Genomic DNA, 11,657 nt, shown 5'->3' with positions numbered 1-11,657 from the left:
ATCTGATCTTGCCCAGACCAAACTGGATCATACTAGTTTCCCCACATTCATTAGTTAACTCTCAGTTGAGTACTAGATCTTATGCCATATACAAGTGTTGTATTGCTGTCTTTTATTGTGTGTGTGTGTGTGTGTGTGTGTGTGTTTTGCTTTTTGGAGGGCAATTGGGGTTAAGTAACTTTCCCAAAGTCACACGGCTAGTTTTTTGTGTTTGTGTGTGTGTGTGTGTGTGTGTGTGTGTGTTAGGTGTCTGCAGATGGATCCGAACTCAGGTCCTTCTGACTCCAGGGCTGGCACTCTACTCACTGCGCCACCTAGCCTCCCCTTGTTGTGCTTTTAATTATGTAGTTTTTACCCTCAAATTGGATGTTATCCTCAAAGAAATGTGCAAAAGTTGTAACATTTAAAGAAGCTATTTGTAATGACTGCTATAGAAATTATTATACTGTTCAAGTTGGGAAATCAAGTGTTATTTCAAGATCACTCAATTTTAAATGTTCTACATCACAAAGGAAAGTGTGGTCAAAATGGGAAAAAAACTCAAGAAGTGATAATTGTTGCTATAATATAACCTAATTATTCCTCTGAAAATGAGCAAAGACCTGAAGAGAGGCCTGGTAGCTGGACTAATAGTTATGGATTCCTCTGCAGTGCTTTTACACTTCATGATTTTGAAAAAAAAAAAAAAACGTGAGAAAACAAATTTCTAAGAAAATGAAAAAAAGAATGGTAATCTGTGCCTATTAAAATGTGCTTTTTGTGGGGAAGATAACATAAATACTGGCAAGTGAAAGAGTTAAACTGTAATAAAATTCCTTTATGGTTGTTTTCATTTAAGGTTACACTAAAACTATTATCAGAAAAATTCTGGTGAGTCTGTAACATCACGGCATCTTACTCAGACTAAAATATCCACCTCCCAAAATATTTTGTACATTTTTAATGTCTAGTAGTCCTAGAAGCCCTGAATTGATGGAAAGTTAATGAAATAACACATTTTTACATTGAGAAATCTAATTAATTCAAAATTACAGATGTTCCTAGAGATGTGATACTTCAATCTAGTCTTACACTGTTACCTAAAATATTAAGAAATTTAGCTAAAAGATTGAGATGAATATGCTTAAGATGTCTATGATCACATGATGAGAATGCCACTAAAATTTATGACCTAAAATAATTCTAGACATTATAAAATACATGGCATTATACCTGCTAAAAAAATCCAGGATCTATATAAAAATCATATAAAAACTTTTTTATACAAATAGAAAAAGTTTAAATAATTGGAGAAATATTAATTGTTCATGGGTAGGCAGGTCCAGTGTAATGAAAATCATAATTTTACCTAAATTAATTCATATTTTCAGTGCCAGTCAATTAAATTACCAAAAATTATTTTGCTGAATTAGAAAAGAAATAACGACAAAATGCCTTTGGAAGAACACAAATTTAGGAATGTCAAAAAAAAGTAATGGAAAAAAAATGTGAAGGAAGGAGCTTTAGCAGTACTAAAGCAGTAAAAGACCGGAAACATTTTTCAGTTTTTCAGCTTCTATTGGCAGAGAACAAGGCCTTTTTAAAGGTGATGTAAGAGGCAACAGAAAGCATGCTGGGAGATGTCCTTAGTCACAGACTGTTGCTGATGGTCCATGGCCACTGCTAGAGAGCCACCTAACTTCATTAGGTCCTGAAATTCTTCAGATTCTCAATAAGAAACTTGTCAGATGAGTACATTTCACTAATGTGGGTCTGTTGCCAAATTATTTCTAGGTTTCTTTTGCCTTTATTCACTAGCATTTGTATTTGTGCAGGATCCTTTACATTCTTATTTTCTCTGAAGGCTTCTCTTATCCTTCTGATGGCATAAGTTTGGTAATTGTAAGAGGTGAACTTGCCCCTCTCTCTCAGCATCACCTGGTAGAGATCTAGCACTTGTGCCCTACTGGAGGCTGCCATTTTGGGAGAGGAACATATTACTTATTAGACTTATGGAATAGACAAGCAACTTATGAATAAAATAAAGAAATAGAAATCAGAATATAGTGTAAAATGGATAATTTTGATTATATTAAATTTTGAAAGCTTGTACAAATCAAACAAATGTAACCAAGATCAAAGGAAAGCAGTAAATTGGGGGAAAATTTATGGACAGTTTTTCAGACAAAAGTCTCATATCTCAAATATATAAACAGTCTTGTCAAATCTATAAGATTGAGTCCTTCAGCAATTGATAAATGATCAAAGGGAATGAACAGGCAGTTTTTTTTTATTAATTTGTTTTTAGTTTTTAACATTAATTTCCACAAGATTTTAAGTTCCAAATTTTCTTCCTATCTCTCCCCAGTACCCCTTCCCCCAATCTGCCCTCCCTTTTATCATCCCTCCCTACTTTCTTGTAGGGCAAGATAGATTTCTATAACCCATTGCCTGTATATCTTATTTCCTACTTGCATGTAAAAACAGTTTTTAACATTTGTTTTTAAAAGGTTGAGTTCCAAATTCTCTCCCTTCATCCCTCCCCTCCCACCGTCATTGAGAAGGCAAGCAATTCAGTGTAGGTTATGCATTTATAGATAGGTATGCAAAATATTTCCATAATAGTCATGTGGTGAAAGACTATATTTCCTTCCATCCTATCCAGCCCCCCCACTTATTCTATATTCTCCTTTGGTCCTGTCCCTTTTCAAAAAGGCTTCTCTCTGATTACCCTCTCCCTCAGTCTTCACTCCCTTCTATCACTCCCCTCCTTTTATCCCCTTATGCCTTACTCTCCTATAGGGTAAGATGCCCAATTGAGTGTGTGTGTTATTCCCTCCTTAAGTCAAATCCAAATGAGAGTAAGGTTCACCCATTCCCTCTCACTTCCCACCCTTCCCCTCCATTGTGAAATCATTTCTTGCCTCTTTTGTGTGAGATAATTTCCCACATCCTATCTTTCCCTTTCTCTTCCTCCCAATATGTTCCCCTCTTGTCCCTTAATTTTATTTTTAGATACCATCCCTTCACATTCAATTCACTCTGTGCCATCTATCTATTTGTCTGTCTATCTATCTATCTATCTAACATCTATCTACCTACTATCATCTATATATCTACCTACCTATTTTCTCCAACTACCTTAATAACAAGAAAGGTTTCACAAATATCATCTTTACATATAGAAAAGTAGATGGTTTAACTTTAATAAGTCCCTTATGATTTTTATTTCCTGTTTACCTTTTAATGCTTCTCTTGATTGAACGTCCTTTATTTCTTTGAATATCTATTTTCCCCCATTGAAGTAGTTATTATGCTCAATTTTGCTGGGTAGGTGATTCTTGGTTTTAAATCTAGCTCCTTTGACCTCAGGAATATCATATTCCAATCCTCTTTATCCCTTAATGTAGAAGCTGCTAGATCTTGTGTTATCCTGATTGTATTTCTACAATACTCAAATTGTTTCTTTATGACTGCTTGCAATATTTTCTCCTTGACCTTGGAATTCTGGAATTTGGCTACAATATTCCTAGGAGTTTTCCTTTTGACATCTCTTTCAAGAGGCAACTGGTAGATTCTCTCAATTTCTATTTCCCTTTCCAGTTCTAGAATACCAGAGATGTTTTCCTTGATAATTCCTTGAAAGATGATGTCTAGGCTCTTTTTTTTGATCATGGCTTTCAGGTAGTTGAATAATTTTTAAATTATCTCTCCTGGATCTATCTTCCAGATAACTTTTTTTTCCAATGAAATATTTCTCATTTTCTTCGTTTTTCTTTTCATTATTTTGGTTCTGTTTTAGAATTTCTTGATTTCTCATAAAGTCATTGGCTTCCATTTGCTCTGTTCTAATTTTTAAGCAATTATTTTCTTCAGTGAGCTTTTGGAACTATTTTTCCATTTGACCAATTTTGCTTTTTAAGGCATTCTTCTTCTCATTTGACTTTTTGGACCTCTTTTGACATTTGGGTTAGTCTTTTTTTTAAAGTGTTATTTTCTTCAGTATTTTGGGGGGGGGTCTCCTTTAGCAAGCTTTTGATCCATTTTTCATTATTTTCTAGCATCACTCTCATTTCTCTTCCCAGTTTTTCATCTACTTTTACTTGATTTCACAAGCTTTTTGAGCTTCTCTATGGCCTGAGACCACTTCATATTTTCTTGAAGGTTTTTAATGTAGGAGCTTTGACTTTGTTGTCTTCTTCTGGTTGTGTGTTTTGATCATCTTTGTCTCCAAAGTAAAATTCTATAGTTTGAGCATTTTTTTGCACTTTTTACTCATCTTCCCAAAGACTTGACTTTCTAATTCTTTCTCAAGGTAGGACTCTGCTTCCAGTGGGGGTGGGTGTACTGTCCGAGACTTCAGGGGTTTTGTGTCAGCCATGCTCGATCCACCACCATCTGTGGACCCAGAGCACTGAAAGCAGCTGCTGCTGACACTCCCACCACCACTGCCACCACTGCCACCACTTCTGCTACCCTGGGGCTGGGACCAGAACATGCTCTTCTTTCACCCAAATCCCACAGAGTTTTCCCCCTAGCCTTCTATGCTGTCTTTGGCATTTGTGGGTTGAGAAGTCTGGAAACTCCCATGGCGGAGTGATTCAGTCCCTTGAGGCCTATTCTAGCCCTGTCTGTGCCAACACATCCCATGGTGGACTGCATTCTGCTCCCAGCCCAGTGCAATGCACCCTTTCTGTCAACCTTCCTGGCTATCTTGGGTGGGAGATGTGTTTCACTTTGTCATTTTGTGGGTTCTGTAGCTCTAGAATTTGTTGAAAGTCATTTCCTACAGGTATTTGGGGGAGATCTCAACCAGATCTCTGGTTTCACTCCACCATCTTGGCTCTGCCCCTGAAACAGGCAGTTTTTTATTGCAGAAATAAAAAAAATACAGTCACATGAAAAAAATGCCCTAAGACATTATTCATTAGAGAAATGCAAATTAAAATGACTTTTATATGTCATTTTACACCTATCAGATTGGCTAAAATGAATGAAGGGGAAAGCAAAAAATGTAGGAGAGCATGTGGAAAAGTTGAGACACTAATTCCTTTTTGGTCTTGTGAACTGATCCAATCATTTTGGGGCACAATCTGCAATTATGCTCAAAGAGTTATTCTACTGCCTATACTCTTAGTGCTAGCAATATCACTATTTCCAAAAATGATTCAGGAAAAGGGGAAAGAACCTAAATATCCTAAAATATTTAAAGCAGTTTTCTTTGTGATGGGAAAGACCTGGAAATACCCTTCAATTGGAGAATGACTAAACAAGTATCAGTATATAATTGTGATAGAATATTCCTGTGCTATAAGAAATGATGAGTTCATTGATTTAAAAAAAAGGAAGGCATCAATAGATTTTTACAAAATAACAAAGAGCAAAATGAGCTGAATCAAGAGAATATTGTAGCGTCATAGCAATATTGTTTTAAGGAAAACTTTGGATGAATAAGTAATTTTGACTATTTTAAATACCCAAATTTATTATAAAGGACATAAGAAGGAAAATGCTATGTGCATACTGAGAAAGAACTGATAAATAGAAGTATGTGTAGAATGATTTTACATATATGCATATTTTTGTCTAATGGTAGAGGGGCCAGGGAGACATTAAATGAAAAGAAAAAAAAGAGATATTTACATGATACTGTGTTGAATATTTAAAAGGAATAGCAAGTTGTTCATAGTAGATTTAGTTTTATGTGCAATTATCTTTTTTTCTACTATGTTATGGAAATGCTTTTTTATTTCATAAATTAAAAATTAAAAAAGAAAATCTATGAATTATAATTGAAACTAGAGTTAAAAATGAATCATTAGTCAAATGTACACTTAACATCCAACACAGATTCATGATGAATAATTAAACAATATGATTCAAAATTTTGTGAACACAAGTCTAAATTATGTAAAGCAAGGACTAACAGTGAAAGGAAGATATCTTACAAATTACAAGCTTTCCACAACTTGGCCATTCCCTACCATTTCAACCTTTTTACATGTTATCTTCCTCTATGTACTATACAATCCAGCAATATAGGCTTTATAATTCCTAACACATTACATTCCATCTCCTGACTTCATGCCTTTTAAAAAGTGAATTTAGGTCTCCCCTTGAAGAAATGATCTCTCTCATTACAATTGTTTCCCTCACTTCCCTATCTTCCTTTAAGATTCAGCCTATATCCCTTCTGTGAGCAGCAATATCAAAAATATGACCAGCTTTGTGTGTAACTGAGGTTGAGTGGAAATCTTGGGAATTAAATTGATTGAATAACTGGGAAATTTAAGTATTGAAGAGACATCAGTATGTAAGATGAAGTCCCTGAGTATGAGGGATAGAAGACTTTATTCTAGTATTTTTTGTCACAAGTACTTGAAAGTCTTTTAGTTAGTTCATTGTCTAATTTTTTTTCCTTTCAAAATTGTGTTCAACTTTGGCAGCTAAATTTTTCTTGGTTGCAATCCCACCTCTTTTCTCTTTGAAATATAATGTTCTAAGACCTATGGTCTTTTAGTGTAGAAGCTGCTAGGTCTTATGAAATCTTGATTGTATCTCCACATTATTTATTTATTTATTTTTGCTTGTTGTTTACAATATTTTCTTCTCAACGTAGGAGCTTTGAAATTTAACTATAACAATTCTGTATGTTTTCCTCCTGGTGTCTCTTTCAGTTAGTGAAGGGTAGATTTTTTTCTTTTTCTCTATTACCCTCTTGTTCTAGAACTTCAGGACAGTTTTCCTTAATAATATCTTGTAATTTTTGTATCAAGATTCTGTTTTTGTCTGTAACTTTAAGGTAGTCCAACAATTTCTCTACTGTCTCTCCCCAATCTGTTCTCCAGATTAGTTGTTTTTCTAATGAGAAGAACATTCTCTTTTATTTTTTTTCATTCTTTTGATTTTGTTTTATTATTTCTTGGTGTTGTCCTTTAGGCACTGAACTCAATGAGGAAGAAAGGAGAATGTATTGGGGGTAAATAGATAACTGCCACGAGGATATAAATTGGATTATAAATTTGAATAGTGAGAAGGAGAGGTTTCTGAGTGATCATGGTAGAAGACTTTGTAAGTGGCAGTGGGAAGCAAAGAAAAGTGACAAGGAGATGGTATGAATGAAAGTGCACTCAGTACCCAAAAGGATGTCTAGTCATGCATTGTCATTAGGAAGAAATCAGGTCATGGTAATAGATAGAAAATTAGATGAAACATTTAAAATGAAAACAAGTATATTAATCATGAAGCAGCCATTCTAGAGAGTACATGGAAGGAGCAGGGAGATCTAGATTGTAATATTTGGGCCATAAGCTGGAGGGTTTGTCTTAATCCAGAATTTGGAAGGGTTAGGATGCCAAAGTCTCAGATATATAGGAACTATGTTATCCATAGCAAGTCAAAACCTCTCCCAGCTACAATTTCTTCCTTTGAAAAAATGATGGGAGTTAAAAAGATAATACCTAACATCTCTTCCAGCTCCAAATCTATTATCCAATGAACTGCAAGAAAACGTTGAGTTTACAATTTAGGGTAATAAGAGAAGATGATTAAGACTAGTCAGGCGCTCTTTGGCCCCTAGTTATAACTCTGGAGGAAACAGGGTACCCTTTCCCCAAACAAGTAAATTTTATTATATTTTTATGGAAGTCTTATTTGGATCTTTATTTAGCAGGTCAGAGAAGTTACTCTATGCCTTATAAGGGGAGAGGAGTGAGGTATGAGCAATAAAAGGTTGAAAATAGGAAGTTGCTGTAGTGACTGCTGAAGTTTCAGAATCACTAGAATGAAGAGTATGAGGGTGTAGGAGAGCACTAAATGTAGAGGAGTGAGTTCTGGAAGAATATCAGGGACTAGAGAGAAGTCCCTTGAGGAAATGAGGTCATTAGATGATTCAGATCCCTCCCTTAAAGTCCATTGTAGTATCAGTTGATGATGTTACGTCCAGATAAGGTCAGGACTTCCAGTAGGAATATGGAGCATGTGGCCCAGTAATAACTCATTCCTCTAGCAGCTGCCCTGAGAAATGGACTTTTCCTGCCGATGTGTAAATTGTGATCATTTAATGTGCTTCAGCAATTTCCAAATTATAGTCTAGCTTAATCCCCTCCCACTACGACTCATTTCTGACCCTAGCTCCTTATCCATCGGGCAGCACTTGTCCAATATACACATATCAATGAACTCATTTAAAAATGCTGCCTGTCTAGCTCCAAGTCACAATTTGATCAGCATAGATTTCCACACTTAGAAAATAAAGTGTTTCTCAGAGTAAAGTGAGCTGAAATGCTCTTTTTCTGAAGGTTAAAAACAAAGAATGTTTCAGTTTTATAGGCCAGGAAATGTCACTTATTAAGCTGCTAATGATGACACCAATGTGTGAAGGTGACCTGGGAGGGTTTGGCTGGAGGTTGAGATTTCAGTTTAAGCAGAAGGGTTGCTTTGCAAAAGACCTGGAGTTTAATTCAGGAGGTCAAACTTGAAGGGCTATGCTAGGCTTTGTTCTCAGCATCCCCTATTTATTTGCTCTTTGACTTCTGTTTTGAAGAAGATCCTTTCACATTTATTTTCTTGCTGACCTGCTGTATGTAATAGAAAGGCCAGTTGGCATGAAAATCTCATCTGTCAAGTTATAAGCACAAAGCTTCAAGAGCCCTGAGAAATGTTGCAGAGCTAAGGATTTGTATCAGTGAGAAAAAAAATATTAGTTGATATTATTTGGATATTTTGTTTTTGCTTACAAACTCATTTTTAAGTTTTCTTTTAAATTAAATACATAATTTGATGACAAAAGGAAAAGTAAATTCAATCTTAAGTTCTTCTGTAACTATAAGCATTTAGGACGTGTAAATATTTCATAGGAGACTCATATATTTTATGTTGGGAGGGATATTATCAGTGATTTAGCATGGCCTTCTAATTTTATATTTGAGAAAACTAAAGCCAGATAGGTTAGAAAATTTTCTGAAGGGATTCAAATACATGTCCCAATCCAGTACTTTTCTCACTGTACCACGCTTCTAACTTTTCAAAGATTCTTTTCAATTTCAATGAATTATGAATGTAATGAAATGTTATAAAGTATTTTCATGTATATTTCCCAGTCTACTATGTTATAGAAATGCTTGTTTCATTTCTTAAATTCCGAATAAAATAAATGCAATAAAAAAACCAATTTGAGAGTCATATAATACCACAGTAAGAAAGACCTTCAGGCCTTTTAGTCCTTTGGTTAAATCTATACAAATTCCCTCCAAAATGTCCCTAGTAAGTTCATTGGATAATAGATTTGGAGAAGATGTTAGGTATTATCTTTTCAACTCCCATCATTTTTTCAAAGGAAGAAATTGTAGCTGGGAGAGGTGTTGAATTGCTATGGATAACATAGTTCCTATATATCTGAGAATATGAACATTATCTTCCTGATTTAAAGCCTAACCCTTGATCCACTGTGCCACTCAGCATTTCACCACTACTTGAAGGCATGCAGGGATGATGAAGTCATTTCTTCTTTAGGTAGCCCATTCCATTTTTTTAAAAAAAATTATTCTAATGTTAGAGTTTTTTTTACCTATGTCAAGCTAAAGTCTGCCTTTGCATCTTCCATTTACTGATCCTATTTCTAACTTCTGGGGCCAAGCACTGAAAGTTAACAAGCACTTATTAAATGCCTACTATCCTATGCTAAGAATACAAATGAAGGCAAAAAAACCAGTTCTTTCTCTCAAGGAGCTTACAGTTTAATAGCAGAGACAACATGCAAAGCTCTACATAACCAGAAGGTGCATACAGGACAGACTGGAGACAATCAAGGGATAGAAGGCACTGAAATTAAGGGAGATTGGGGAAAGTTTCTTGTAAAATGTAAGGTTTGGGCTGGAACTTGAAGGAAGCTGGAGAAGAGAGGAGATAGAACATTCCAGACTTGGGGGACAATCAGTGAAAATGTGCAGTTAAGAGATGGAATTTCTTTTTTGAGAAAAATCAAAGAGGACAATGTCACTGAGTCAAAATTAACATAGTGGGGAATAAGCTGTAAGAAGGAAGGGAAGGTGGAAGGGGGCAAGGTTATAAAGGCTTTGTATGTCAAAAAAAAAATACAGTATGTTTGATCCAAGAGGTGATGCACTGGAGTTTATCAAATATGAACATCATGTGATTATACTTGTACCTTAAGAAGATCAATTTGGGGGCAGCTAGGTGGTGCAGTGAACTGGCCCTGGAGTCAGGAGAACCTGAGTTCAAATCCGGCCTCAGATGCTTAACACTTACTAGCCATGTGACCTCAAGCAAGTCACTTAACCCCAATTGCCTTACCTTCCCCCCTCAAAAAAAAGCTACAACAACAAAAAAGATTAATGTGACAGCCAGCTGGGGATGAGATATGGCAGCATTTAAAATACTGGAAATTTGTGCTCATGTCATATTTCATGCAGTGATCATCAAATGCCATGGCTTTCAATCTCATCATTCTCTTCAGTTTATCAGTACTATTCCTAAAATGTTAACCCACAAAGAAGGGGGAAGGAAAACCATAATTCTCCAGACGGATGACCTAATTTTGGACAGTGCAATTCTATTTATGCAGCCTAGGGTAATGTTCACTTCTTTAGTGGCTATGTCATGATATTAACTTATTTAGAAATGCAGTCCACTCAAAAGAACAAGGTTGCATGAACAGTTGCATAGCAACATACAGCTTGTATGGTTGTAGTTCACTTGCTATAGATTCAGGCTCTCAATACAAACATACAAGCCTCTTGTGGACCCCACTGCTGTCATGCTCCTGTTAGGTATATTTTCTTCAGTTTCCTCTCATATATAGATTTGGGCCAAGGGACATATTTCAGTGATGGTGCCATACTGCTCAATCATACTGTTGATCAGTGCTCTGTTATTTCTATTCCATCCTCTCCCCACCCCATTACTTTCTGTGACCCCCCCCAAAATAGAGAAACAGAAATGAATAGAAATAATACAAGGTCACAGTGAATCAACATTAGAACCATGATTACCATTTAGAATTGACATGCTTTGCTCTGGTAGGTGTACAGTTGAGTGATTGATGTTAGTGATAGAAAACCAAAGACCCTGCATATCAATTGCAAGAACTCACAAAATTCAGGCTTGAGATGATTTATTTCAGATTGTTTTCTTACCCCTCTTGGAGTTGAGAAATTCCATGCATTCATTTATTATCTAGAGCAATAAATAGCAGCACATACCTATTTATTTATAAGCTGCTTCTCCCATGAATATATGCCTTTTTTGTCCCTAGGTTCTGAAACAGAACAGCTAAGTGGTACCTGTTTTCCTTGATGATCAATATACCTTAGTCCCAAAGGTGAGTAGAATGAGTTATTCTTTAGGCAGAGCATATGATCCCTGTTCAGGAACACACAGTGACGGAAGGTTCAATTTAAGTGACTAGATATCTAAGTTACTGTGGAGAACCTCGAGGTTCTTTCAGGATCCTGGCAGGTTAGAATCTAATTGTGGCAGCTCCCCTGAGGAAATAAAGCAGTAAAATACTAACCATAAACTCTAGCAATGGTAGCTGGATTATTCTGAATGTAGGGGTGTTGCGAGTCTCAAATGAGATAATGGATGCAAATTTTAAAGTGTCATATTAATAATGGCTCTCCTCCTCCTCCTCCTCCTCCTCCTCCTCCTCCTCCTCC

At 35.8% G+C, this 11,657-nt stretch overlaps 1 pseudogene; it reads right to left on the bottom strand.

Moving 5' to 3' along the window:
- Positions 1 to 1,683: 1,683 nt before the first annotated feature.
- Positions 1,684 to 1,959, bottom strand: LOC138169740 (LYR motif-containing protein 4 pseudogene; annotated as a pseudogene).
- Between the last annotated feature and the right edge of the window lie 9,698 nt (positions 1,960 to 11,657).

The sequence above is a fragment of the Petaurus breviceps genome, unplaced genomic scaffold, assembly GCF_028583685.1.
Source record: "Petaurus breviceps papuanus isolate PSGF00001 unplaced genomic scaffold, PetGlider_PUasm1.0 126, whole genome shotgun sequence".
In the NCBI taxonomy this organism is placed as follows: domain Eukaryota; kingdom Metazoa; phylum Chordata; class Mammalia; order Diprotodontia; family Petauridae; genus Petaurus; species Petaurus breviceps.
Note: the sequence above shows the minus strand (reverse complement) of the source record. Positions and strands in the feature narration are given on the sequence as shown.